Raw genomic sequence first — 14498 nt, 5'->3', positions numbered from 1 at the left:
TAATATTGACATTCATCTTGTCAAAGGCTTTGTTTACGTTTAGTAGGTTTGTTTACATTCTTTGTGTAAATAAGTACTGCTTTTATTTACATTGTGTTACAATACAACAACACTACACATACACAAAATGTCAACTTAAGTGACCTGTCATTTTAGTTTGAATTTCTAAATATCATGGGGTGTACACACGCTTGCTCGTGACTTTACCTTTAATTAATATGCCTTGAGTCATCCACTGGGTTGGTAACTTCAGGGCCCAGTGGACGGGTATCAACTGGAGTTATAAATCTTGGCAATGACCAACAGTTAGGCCCAATTAGTCGACCTGCAGACGGGTCGACAGGTGGCGACACTCTGACAAGTCGAGATTTTTCTAAGGTAACGACATCAAAAGGAGGTAATCCCTCATGACAGAGATTCAAGGAACGCAGAAATGCTTTGTTTGTCCTAAAGAAGTTAGGATCATTCGATCCAAGCACGCTGTCGGCTAAACAAAGCGATTCCTTAAAATGGGCTCAAGGAATTCTTGAGACTGGAAAAAGGGAACGATCGCCGGATGAGCTGCCATTCTCCAAAAGGGATCAAAGATCGTTTGCCTCACTTGCTAAAGACATCCTTGTGAAGGCTATCATTAATAAAGGAGCATTGGAAGGTATGGTTCCAAAGGAAAAATGGGGGACAATTGAGAATGCTCTGTCTGTCGTCTACTCACAGGTGCTGGAAAAGTTTCCCGGCCAAGATCCTCGACACCAAGAGGCTGGTTGGTATCAAGGACGATTTAAGCTGCTGCCATCTTCCAAAAGGGATCAAAGATCGTTTGCCTCAGTTGCTAAAGACAGCCTTGTGATGGCTATCATTAATAAAGGAGCATTGGACGATATGGTTCCAAAGAAAAATGGGGGGAAATTGAGAATGCTGTCTGTCGTCTACTCACAGGTACTGGAAAAGTTTCCCGGCCAAGATCCTCGACACCAAGAGGCTGGTTGGTATCAAGGACGATTTAAGCTAGTCGCATTTGAGGACCGGAGGTCTATAGAATGTTTTAAAGCTGCTCTGATACTAATTGGTGAAGTTTGGGAAGGAGCTGCTCTAGGTTAGTCGAGAAGAAAAACATACCGGCTAGACCTAGAGCACATGCGTGGATACCTGCAAACCCTTCTGACTTTGAATCTATTTTAAATAGGCTGAAACGATGCAATCCAGATCTTCCAACAGCTGATTGGAAGGTTGGCCGATTGGATGAAGTGGATGGGCCAAGACGGCATGCGGTGTTTATATTGAAAACTCAGTCTTTGCCACATCTGGCAAAGTCTCAGGGTCGTGTATGTTATGGCTTTCATTATATCCAAATGAAGGTATATAAAAACGATCAGCTAAAGGATTCAGAAATGGACATGCCTCTGTCTGAATTAGAAGTAAGCGGATCCTCTTGCGAAGTCGAGGGAGATACCAAGGTTGAAGACATGGATAGATACCGTATGCGTGAGGAGGTTTATACTGCCTCAGAACTCACCAAAGTTGAACCTATGGTTATTGCGAGAGTCACCGAGATCTCTGAAGAGGACATTCTTGATGACTCGATTGAAGCGGCTGATGTGACGGTTGTTGAAAATCTCGATGGTCCTATGGATGCTCCAGAAAAATCTTCATCATTGTAAGGCTGCATGTGCTGCCTTAAAAGTTCTCCTGATGAAAGGGGACATAGACATAGTTCTTATTCAAGAACCATATGTTTATAGAAACAAAATATGTGAATTAAGTACTCTTGGGTTCAAACTATTGCAGTATACTGGTAATGATGTAAATCGAGCCTGTATAATTGCTAAAAATGAGCTTAACTTGTTCCTGCTTCCTTCAATATGCAATGCAGACACTGTCGTTGCCAATTTAGAAATAGCCAAATACAAATATTGGGTATCTTCGGTCTACATGGGACATGACAGGGAGTTGCCTCCATGTGCCGTTAAGACCTTAGTTGAGGAGTCACTGAAAACAAAGACGAAACTCATTATGGGATGCGATGCGAATGCGCATCATAGTATTTGGGAAGTAGTGATACTAATACAAGGGGAGAGTCGCTAAGCGAGTTTATTTTGCGTACTAATCTGGTAGTGTGCAACAAGGGTGATGCCCCAACCTTTATCACTAAAAACAGGCAAGAGGTTTTGGACATCACCTTGGCCTCGCAAGATCTGAATGAAATGATATCTGAGTGGCAGATTTGAAGTGAACACAGCTTCTCAGATCATCGCTACATCAGTTCCAAATTTGATGTTCATACCACCAAGACCATATTCCGCCAAATGTTAGGAAAGCTGACTGGAATAGGTATAGGGAATCGTTCAATATGATGATACCGGAAATAACAGAGACAGAATTAAGTAATATAATATAATAGCTTTGGACCATTCAAATCTCCCGGACCTTATGGAATTACTCCGGCGGAGTTGCCAGCAGTGACTTCCAAAATAATCCCCTGGTTGTCGGCGATATATAAAGGATGTATCAACTTATGATATATCCCAGGAAAGTGGAGGGAAACAAAAGTCCTTTTCATACCTAAAGCGGGAAAAGCCTCTCACTCCGGCCAATCAGCTTATCCTCATTCTACTTAAGACTCTGGAGGATATTTATCTTAGAACTAGCATCGATTCAAGTTTGTTCTCGAAACGACAGCATGCATACTCGAAGGGCAGGTCTACTGAGACCGTATTACATGAACTAGTCAGCTTTATTGAAAGCTCACTATCTGTCAAAGAATACACAATCGTGGCGTTTCTAGACATCGAAGGGGCGTTCAATAATGTCCATCCGAGCTCGATATTAAATGGACTGACAACTCTGAATGTTGATCCATGTATACTTAGGCTGTTAGACGAACTTCTAATGAAGAGACGTATTTCAGCCACACTAGCAAACGGCAATAGGAAAAAAGTGGGGACTAAAACCAAAAATTGTGCATTGGCTATACACGGCAGTGGTTAGATCTATAATGCTATATGGTGTTGTAGTCTGGTGGCCGGCACTTCATCAGCCAACAAGTTTAGACTAAATGTTCAGCGTATGGCGTGTTTGTGTATGTCAGGCGCATTCAGCAAGACAGGAACAAATTCCCTTAATGTCATGCTGCATCTATAGCCTTTAGACATTTTGGCCAAACAGTCAGCTGCAATAACGGCTGTGCGGTTGCGCGAGCTATCGCTGTGGTCGGAAAAAAAGTTACGGTCACAGTTCGATCCTCAAAATAATGACAGATGTGCCTAACGTAGTGGATTACACTTTGGCGAGTCCACTTTTCGACAAAAAGTTTGAGACTCTAATCCACAACAGTGGATTAGTGCACACAGACCCCGGGGAATAAAGAATATATAGATTTCTACACTGATGGTTCCAAATTGGATGGACAATTGGGTTTCGGAGTACATATATTCTAAGGATCTGAAAATTCGAATAGCGAAGAAATTACCTTATCACTGTAGTGTTTTTCAGGCTGAAATATTAGCAATAAAAGAGGTGGCGAATTGGCTGAGAAGTAATGTTCCAAAAAATGTGGGCATTAATATATGCTCAGACAGTCAACGTGCAATAAAATCCTTGGACTCTGTGTTCCTCAACTCGAAAATGGCCATCGAGCAGTACAATATTCACCTAATATGGGTGCCTGGCCATAGGAACATACCGGGGAACTGCGAAGCGGATGAGTTGGCAAGGCTAGGGACTACCTTACATATTCCAGGGGAACTAGAATCTGTTGGTATGCCCCCGCAAGCTCATGCTGCGTGAGAAGGCTGTTATGATGGCAAATGTTCGATGGGAGAATTGCAAGGGTTGTAACGACACCAAGCAAATATGGCCCCATTTAAACTTAAACCGCACACTAGATATGCTAGTGTTCTCGAGACGTCAGATATCACTCTTGATATCTGCTGTAACGGGTCGCTGCATGATAGGCGATTTTGCAAAAACTAAAGGCGCGAAGTATAGGAATCCTGCATTTTGTGTAAAACGCAAGCAACTTTTAGGAGCATATAGCTTCAGATTACTGGCGGATCTGGAAAACGTTAACTTAAGCAGTCTGCTAATGATTTTGGAACAATCTGGTTGGTACAACAAAGAAAAATAATAAAGACGGTTCAGCGGTTAAAACTAGAAGTGCCCATATGTAATAGGTACTTTCTAAGTGTAAGTGTAAGTAAGTAGTCTAAGTGAGCCTTGTGACGGCCACCATAATACATTAAATATATTCCGAACTGTTTTTACCATTCGTATGATTTATCGTACAACTTGTAAATATATAAGGTATTTCATTGCCTACTGGGGAATTTCTGGCATGTCTCATATTCAGCAACTTTTCTTTGCGCAACACGTCTATATTAAGGCTGATTCGCCATTTCCCTTTATTAACTGTTGCCATCATCATGCTTTGATAGGAAGGTTTCGGTAGTATTACCCTATACCTTACCAGACATCACATCCAAAAATACCATTATGTATACATGAGTGCCATCTGTTGGTTAGAATGAGCAACGCACATATCATACATGGTTGTATAGAAAGGGGAGTAGCAAATGCAGAGTTGTGATGAAAAAAGAGAGTTGTGGAGACTGACCTTTCACAAAGTCGTGAGACAGGCATAGCACAACTTATAGCAACTCACGCTTGTCATTAGTGAAGTTGAAGTCAAAGCCAGTGTGTGCAAATAAGGTACTCCCATATAGGAGTTTATGTGACGTTATTGTTGTTAGTGCGAGATAACCTGAACATTTGAAATATGATAGTTTCGGTAAAGTTTTGGACATTTCTAAATACCCTGCCAGCATTTCAAAGTTCCATTTCATCCTCATCGCTACCACAGACTCGTAAATGTCACCACAACCATCGTGAACTGTGATGGGGGAAGCATATAAAAAAGTACAAAATGTTCATGAAAGTATTTTGCCATCACTACTGTTAGAAGAGCCATTTTATTTTTTGTGAAACGCCAAGCGCAACCAGCTTGTTATATTTTATTTAAATAAAAACGAAAATAAAATGCTGCAAACATAGTTATTACGCTTAAAATTGTGAAAAGTAAATTGGTGAACAATTTTTGACTTTCCAAATGGAATAAAGTGATAGTTTTTCAAATATTTTCCAGACACGCTGCCTCCATTGGGAATAAAAGTACTGGCTGATAGACGCTACAACATTTAACTTACAACTTGTAACTCAACATCAATATCTTATTAATGCATAAAAATGTGTTAAATGTGATGTGATAGCCGTATAAATGTTATATTTATGAGAATTTATAAATGTTTCATAAAATTAATAAGCATCTAAACAATCGTGTTTTATTTGACCACAATGATTCTTTTACAACTATCTTAAAATGCACTTTGTCTGATTGTTTGAAGGGGCTCTTATCGGTGTCCTTCTATATGTATCCAGAAGGGCTCCTAATAATTGCACTCATGCGATACTTTTTTGTAGTAACTTGGCGTGGTACAACTTCTCAATAGTGACGGCGCTTTTCCGAGGAGTTTTGGATATCGTATACGACTGTTTTCGACGTAGTGGGGATTCTCTGAAGCGCCCCCAAATTCAAAAAATGTTGGCAGGGTATTCTGAATGGTGTTATAGTGTTTCATTTATTTTAAATATAGATATTATTGCGACATTAATAAGTGGATTCATTGGTTTATGAGAACTTTTCGTCATTTTATGAAATACACCTCTGGTAAGAATAAATGAACAATGTGCGCCAGCACAAAGGTTACATTTCTTCCTATCTAATTTTTTTTGTATATGGTATATTGGGAATTATAGGATTTGTGTCGAGACGTTTGGGTTCAGGAAACCCTATGAAGGTACTAGTTTCACTAATTGGGAATTCGTCTGTGATTTGGTCAGTGACAACTTGGGACATACGAAATCCCGAGGTTAATAACCTCTACTACACGGAAATAATGTTAAGTGAGTAGAAGCATTACAACATGCAGAAACAATATACATATGAGCAAATTCTTTAAAAATTTACACCCAAAATTAATAAATTATAAAAATATTCGAAAAAAAAGAAAACGTAAATTTTGCATAAACCTTCTTACGTAACTTGAAATTCATAAAAAGTATAACGAATGATTTTGATGGTATATAAACTTGATTATTAAATTTTATATTATTATATATATTTTTTTCTATTTCTAACTGATATCTAGAAATAAGTTTATATACAAATTTATTTATACAAATTTTCACGAAACCCATTGTAATGAATTCGAAACAATATATTGAAATGTGAATCGATTTTTGAAATTAAAAATGTGCTGTTTTTAATTAATGGATTGAGGATGTAGCTGGTTTGTAAGAGAAGTGTCGCGGCAATTTCTTGGGAGATGCCTTATATAAATAAATGGCTAAAAGGATCTCAAGGATGATCTATAAAAGGGTCATGTTTAGGGGGGGGGGGGGGGGGTAGCCTAACGAACCACATCCAACATTCGATAAATCATTAACAATCCCAATTTCATTTCCTGAATTTTATAGAAACGTTTAAAGTGTGTCCGTCTGTCCGTCTTAAAATTCAAATTTCTATTTGTCCATCGTTAAGAAAATTAAAAGAGAAATTATTATCAATACCAGGCACTTATTTTTAAATGGATGGATAATAACGGATCGAAACCCACATTTCCGGCGAGCTACAGCCGCAGCTTAAATTCATAGTACCACCGTTAATACCACAAACCTTGTCCATCACATTTTGGCGCCCAATGTGGGGCACGAGTATGGTTTTAGCTTGCTACGCTGTGCAGTCTATATCATTTGAATTCTAAATAACAAGGTATAAGTCTGTATAGTGCAGTCGAACCATTTACTGTCTACCTTAAGGAAGTGGAGTCTTAAATTTTTGCTACTAGGCATGGTTTTCGTAAACCCACTTTCTCCCATGTTTGACTATACTAGATATGTTTGTAAGTCCAGGGAAACAAGTGTCTTTTGTTATACCAGTGTAGCGACACACATTGATAGATATTCATACATGGCTAACTATTTAACTTTCGACTATGTATAACAAATGTAGTAAGTCATAATTAAATAATTACTTTTTTTTTGATTATTTGCGACTATATTTTTATGCATAGATTGATGGTTAATGTAGTTAACAATATATGTTTATATGTTTTGTAATTTGTAAAGCCAAATTCTTTAAATTGTTTTTATAGAGAAACTATAAAACAGATAACAATTCATTATAAAAAAAAATAATCACAGAAAAAAGATACAAAAAGTAATATGATTATAGTTTCTAAAAATTCTAGGAATATGGAACGATTTATTTTAATGATTTGATATACATATGAAATGAATTTGAGAATAATATAAACAATTTCTTATATACTAAAGTATTGGAAATTGATCAAAACTTATTTAATTAAAAATTATAGAAAAAGTAAAAAGTAGAAACAGGTTCCAAATTCGTTGATTTTTTTTCGCCACTTCTCAAGAAGTCAGCTACAAAAACACCTCAATCCGAATAATCCTTGAATTACCTGAAAAGAGAAAAATTTTTTAGAAAATTTTGAAGTGTGATTTTTTTTTAATTAATCATATAACTCAAAAACGTAACTATTTTCAATTACTTTCTGAACTGACTTTGTGTTTTTTTTAGTTTGAAGTTAATAATTGTTTGAAATAACTTTTTAGTTAAAAATTAAAAAAAAAAATGTCCCTCACCTTTTTTTTACTTAGACTTAGACTTTCTCTATAATTTTTTTGAAAATTTTATTTCTGTAGGAAATTTTGTAGAGGTACATTATGTAGGCTGGATACTCGACAATCAAATTTACAAAATTTTACTTGATAGGCTTATGCAATTATATGAGCATCTGAGAGCACAGTTTGTAGATAAGTGTAGACAACTGTAGCATAAGAGCATCAATCACATCACAACTGCTAGTTAAAATAACATAATTGTAATTTCACAAAAGTCTATACTCCTCTCATGAGTGTTTCGGTTAGTTGAGGATTTATTTAGAGTTGAGTCACAATGTCATGGATCGATGAATAGTTCCAATAACCATTTTCGAGCATATGCATGTCTTATATATTGTAAATGTTTTCTTTATTTAATTAAAGTGTTAATTGGGATAGTTAATATTTTAATTAAATATGTAACATTTTCAATCATTTTTTTTAATACAAAAGTTTATTATACCGATTGTTTTTTTTTTTTTTTTGCTTAAGCCTAGTACTCACGCTTAAGCCTAGTACTCACGTTTTCACGCGAAAAACTGAAACGTTTTTCGCATAAACGAACTTGGTACTAGGCATTAGGGGTCAACGTCAATAAATTTGTTTTATTGGAACCATTTTTTGCGACTCTTGATTTTACCAATCGGTTACCTTGATGCTTGTCCCCGAACAGTATTTGTACCAGGCATTGGGAACTCTAGATAATTTTCCGATTTTGGAAAGCAGAAGTCTTAGATTTCTTTTATTCCTCCTCCAGTAATGGTACGGGTGTGTTTGTAGTCCCATCCGAACGCTATAAATGGATAATTATTAATATATATGATATAATAAACTATAAATTATATAGTTACTCCAAATGTAATTGATGGCCATTCTACTGTGAAGGCGATGCATGTGCCATATGGTAAATGGTCCAGCTGAAACTTGGTGCAAAGGAAATAACATTTGCCAATGAGGAAACGGGCGTTTATTTGTCGGCATTACGGCCAATGGAGGATATAGCAATTCGTACGATGGAGATCGTCCAGCGATCCATGAGACGTTTTCCAATGAAGCCATTTGACACAAGTCTTTCGCATGGACACGTTTGTTTGTTGCATTTCGCCGTTTTGCGGGTAAGCATTTGCGCCTTTTAGTGTAGGCTGTATTTTTACATGTATTGGCCAGAGCTGTTGTAGATATAGTGGCACAATGGCATTTGTGAATTTTATAAAACAAGTTAACTCCTGTGCTGAGTGGTTATCTTTGCCATTCGTTTTCTTTATTATTTTTAGGCTTAGTATCGTATTGTTCGCAAAATTATTATTTATAGAGGCCAGAGACGCTAGGCAATATGATGCAAACGTTTTCATTTCTTCTTGGCTTTTCGTAGTGTCGATTAGTGCCTGCAATGTATCACCTTACGACAGTGATGCCAATTTGGTGCTTTTAGCACCAAATTTAGTGCTTTTTGAACTCTTTTGGCAGATCTCAATGAATCTAAATTTAGCCTTATTCTAGACGAAGGTATGAAAGTTGCTCATCATTTTGTAATACTCGTTCTAACCCAGTTTTTTTAACGTAATAGTAAAAATTATTAACTGATTAAGTAAATATTTTATAAATTAGTGACGTATTCCATAAATTAATCGTTTAAACAAAAGAAACCTAAACCTACAACAAATGTGTAATCTTAATTTTTTTTAACATAGTAGCATATATTATTAACATTATTTAATATTTAACATAAGTAATGGCCAGTTTCTCATCCTCCGATTAATTTTAACCGGAGGATAGACCTCCGGTTAGTAAAATTTTTGTATGGGATCAGCTGTTTTATCGACACGATAAATAATAAAACAACATTGAGAAACTGGCCCTAAGTATTTAAAAAATATTGAAAGCATAACCGGTTTGTGCAATAGTAAACTAAACACACACAATGTGAATAACTGCCTATTTCTGATATTACACAAAAAAAATATCACTAACATATTTCCAATTAGAAAGTTGATTGAAGTTATAATCAATTAAAAAATTTACTTTTTAATTAAATTTAAAAAAATAAGATTAATAACGAAAAGAAGTTAGTTTTTTAATTAAAATATTAAATGGGATAATTACTGTTTGTATGAAATAAAAAATATTATGAAACATTTTTCCATTTACAAGAAAATTATTTCATCCAAAGTTAATACCTATATTAAGTTCGAGTTTAGACACTAAAATCGAAAATAAATCTGTAAAAGCATAATAATATTATAACTTGATTCAATTAAAAATTGAATTGATGTTGATTACAAACCCAATTAATTTTTTAATTAAAAACCTAAGGGCCAGTTTCTCAATGTCTTGTTATTATTTATCGTGTCGATAAAACAGCTGATCCCATACAAAAATTTTACTAACAGGAGGTCTATCCACCGGTTAAAATTAATCGGAGGATGAGAAACTGGTCATAACTATTTTAAATTTTGTAACTGACTTAATATTTTCTGTTGGAATAAAAAATTGAAAGTTTGAAATAAATTTTTGATTAAAAACAATCCTTCACTTTTTCAACTAACTTTTCGAGTTTGATTAAAAAGTTAATATTGTCAATTAATTTTTTAATTAAAAATTTTAAATTTTTAATCATTGACTTAATGTTTCTATTTTGATTAAAAAATTAATTATACCAATTAATTTATCAATTGAATATTTTTTCATAAATTTTTTAATAAACTTTTTAATTGGAAATATTTTGGTGATATTTTTTCTATGTAGGTGTAAAAATATTTCTCTCGATTTATTTATTAGGTGCAGATATATCAGTAGAAAAACTATTGGGTGTTGTCGTCCGATTTTATAGCAAGCAGAAGCAAGATTTCGTTACAACGTTTTTAGGACTGATTGATTTAAACGGGGGAAAATCTGAAGACCTTTTAGATGGTTTAGAAAGATTAAAAAATCTCTACCATTTGGATTTTAAAAATTTAGTTGCTATCGGAACTGACAATGCTGCATCGATGACCGGTATCAATAATGGCTTACATAAAAAAATAAGGGATAAATACAATATTAAAAATCTAGCCCTTATTAGATGCGTTTGCCATTCACTGCAACTGGCAGTCTGTGCAGCAACTGAAAAATCACTACCATCGCATTTAAATTTTTTGGTTAAAGAGACCCATAATTGGTTTGCGTATTCCACTGTTAGACAAAAGTTGTATACTAAAATATACAAAGTTATTAACAGTGATTCTGAAAGTCCAACTAAGATTCTCATGGCGGCACCAACCAGATGGTTATCAATTGAAAAAGCAATAAGATCAATTTTAAATATATGGCTGGAGTTAAAAACACATTTTAATGTCATAAATGAAAGTTCATTTGAAGCAACAAGTTTGAAAAATATGTATAACGACCAAAAAAATTTTGTATACTTAAATTATTTATAATCAGTTTTATTAGAAGTTCAAAAAGTAAATATGGCTTTTGAGTCTCAAAATGCAGACCATACAAAACTTTTTAAAGATCTAATTAGACTGCTAAAAAGCTTAACTAATTCAATTATATTGCCAAATATTGATTTTGATTATTATGAAGGTGATATTGATAATCAATATTGTTATTTAGGATATTCTTTTGAAAAGTCTTGCGATGAGTGTAACATTTCTGCCTCCATTGGGAATAAAAGTACTGGCTGATAGACGCTACAACATTTAACTTACAACTTGTAACTCAACATCAATATCTTATTAATGCATAAAAATGTGTTAAATGTGATGTGATAGCCGTATAAATGTTATATTTATGAGAATTTATAAATGTTTCATAAAATTAATAAGCATCTAAACAATCGTGTTTTATTTGACCACAATGATTCTTTTACAACTATCTTAAAATGCACTTTGTCTGATTGTTTGAAGGGGCTCTTATCGGTGTCCTTCTAAATGTATCCAGAAGGGCTCCTAATAATTGCACTCATGCGATACTTTTTTGTAGTAACTTGGCGTGGTACAACTTCTCAATAGTGACGGCGCTTTTCCGAGGAGTTTTGGATATCGTATACGACTGTTTTCGACGTAGTGGGGATTCTCTGAAGCGCCCCCAAATTCAAAAAATGTTGGCAGGGTATTCTGAATGGTGTTATAGTGTTTCATTTATTTTAAATATAGATATTATTGCGACATTAATAAGTGGATTCATTGGTTTATGAGAACTTTTCGTCATTTTATGAAATACACCTCTGGTAAGAATAAATGAACAATGTGCGCCAGCACAAAGGTTACATTTCTTCCTATCTAATTTTTTTGTATATGGTATATTGGGAATTATAGGATTTGTGTCGAGACGTTTGGGTTCAGGAAACCCTATGAAGGTACTAGTTTCACTAATTGGGAATTCGTCTGTGATTTGGTCAGTGACAACTTGGGACATACGAAATCCCGAGGTTAATAACCTCTACTACACGGAAATAATGTTAAGTGAGTAGAAGCATTACAACATGCAGAAACAATATACATATGAGCAAATTCTTTAAAAATTTACCTCCCAAAATTAATAAATTATAAAAATATTCGAAAAAAAGAAAACGTAAATTTTGCATAAACCTTCTTACGTAACTTGAAATTCACGTGACTTCACTATTTTAACTTCGCCATTTTGTAAAACGGAACAGAAAAAGAACAAGAAAAAAAAGAAAAATCAGTAAAACTTCAAAATTTATTAAAAAATTAAAAATGATTCAATTAAATTTTAAAAAATTTAAAGAAAGAAAAACTCATAAAAATTCAAACAGTAAAAAGTATTTTTTTTTAAATATTTGAAATCGCATTTAAAAAAATAAATACTGAAATCAAAAAAAGCAAATTTTTGAAAACAGTTTGAAGGCTTTAATTACTGAATTATGTACAAAAAGCTAAAAAGGCAAATCATTGAGAAAATATTTGAAATATTATTATTCAAATAAAAACATTTTATGAAAGAAAACAAAACAAACACGATTATGTAAAAAGCATGCAAATTTAAAAATTATTTGAAAAATTGTTACTGAAAAAAAAAAAAATCTAGAAATAAGTTTATATACAAATTTATTTATACAAATTTTCACGAAACCCATTGTAATGAATTCGAAACAATATATTGAAATGTGAATCGATTTTTGAAATTAAAAATGTGCTGTTTTTAATTAATGGATTGAGGATGTAGCTGGTTTGTAAGAGAAGTGTCGCGGCAATTTCTTGGGAGATGCCTTATATAAATAAATGGCTAAAAGGATCTCAAGGATGATCTATAAAAGGGTCATGTTTAGGGGGGGGGGGGGGGTAGCCTAACGAACCACATCCAACATTCGATAAATCATTAACAATCCCAATTTCATTTCCTGAATTTTATAGAAACGTTTAAAGTGTGTCCGTCTGTCCGTCTTAAAATTCAAATTTCTATTTGTCCATCGTTAAGAAAATTAAAAGAGAAATTATTATCAATACCAGGCACTTATTTTTAAATGGATGGATAATAACGGATCGAAACCCACATTTCCGGCGAGCTACAGCCGCAGCTTAAATTCATAGTACCACCGTTAATACCACAAACCTTGTCCATCACATTTTGGCGCCCAATGTGGGGCACGAGTATGGTTTTAGCTTGCTACGCTGTGCAGTCTATATCATTTGAATTCTAAATAACAAGGTATAAGTCTGTATAGTGCAGTCGAACCATTTACTGTCTACCTTAAGGAAGTGGAGTCTTAAATTTTTGCTACTAGGCATGGTTTTCGTAAACCCACTTTCTCCCATGTTTGACTATACTAGATATGTTTGTAAGTCCAGGGAAACAAGTGTCTTTTGTTATACCAGTGTAGCGACACACATTGATAGATATTCATACATGGCTAACTATTTAACTTTCGACTATGTATAACAAATGTAGTAAGTCATAATTAAATAATTACTTTTTTTTTGATTATTTGCGACTATATTTTTATGCATAGATTGATGGTTAATGTAGTTAACAATATATGTTTATATGTTTTGTAATTTGTAAAGCCAAATTCTTTAAATTGTTTTTATAGAGAAACTAAAAAACAGATAACAATTCATTATAAAAAAAAATAATCACAGAAAAAAGATACAAAAAGTAATATGATTATAGTTTCTAAAAATTCTAGGAATATGGAACGATTTATTTTAATGATTTGATATACATATGAAATGAATTTGAGAATAATATAAACAATTTCTTATATACTAAAGTATTGGAAATTGATCAAAACTTATTTAATTAAAAATTATAGAAAAGGTAAAAAGTAGAAACAGGTTCCAAATTCGTTGATTTTTTTTCGCCACTTCTCAAGAAGTCAGCTACAAAAACACCTCAATCCGAATAATCCTTGAATTACCTGAAAAGAGAAAAATTTTTTAGAAAATTTTGAAGTGTGATTTTTTTTAATTAATCATATAACTCAAAAACGTAACTATTTTCAATTACTTTCTGAACTGACTTTGTGTTTTTTTTAGTTTGAAGTTAATAATTGTTTGAAATAACTTTTTAGTTAAAAATTAAAAAAAAAAATGTCCCTCACCTTTTTTTTACTTAGACTTAGACTTTCTCTATAATTTTTTTGAAAATTTTATTTCTGTAGGAAATTTTGTAGAGGTACATTATGTAGGCTGGATACTCGACAATCAAATTTACAAAATTTTACTTGATAGGCTTATGCAATTATATGAGCATCTGAGAGCACAGTTTGTAGATAAGTGTAGACAACTGTAGCATAAGAGCATCAATCACATCACAAC

The sequence above is a fragment of the Haematobia irritans genome, chromosome 3 (assembly GCF_050003625.1).
Source record: "Haematobia irritans isolate KBUSLIRL chromosome 3, ASM5000362v1, whole genome shotgun sequence".
Classification (NCBI taxonomy): domain Eukaryota; kingdom Metazoa; phylum Arthropoda; class Insecta; order Diptera; family Muscidae; genus Haematobia; species Haematobia irritans.
The sequence above is the reverse complement of the archived record's forward strand: the minus strand, read 5'-3'. Positions refer to the sequence as shown.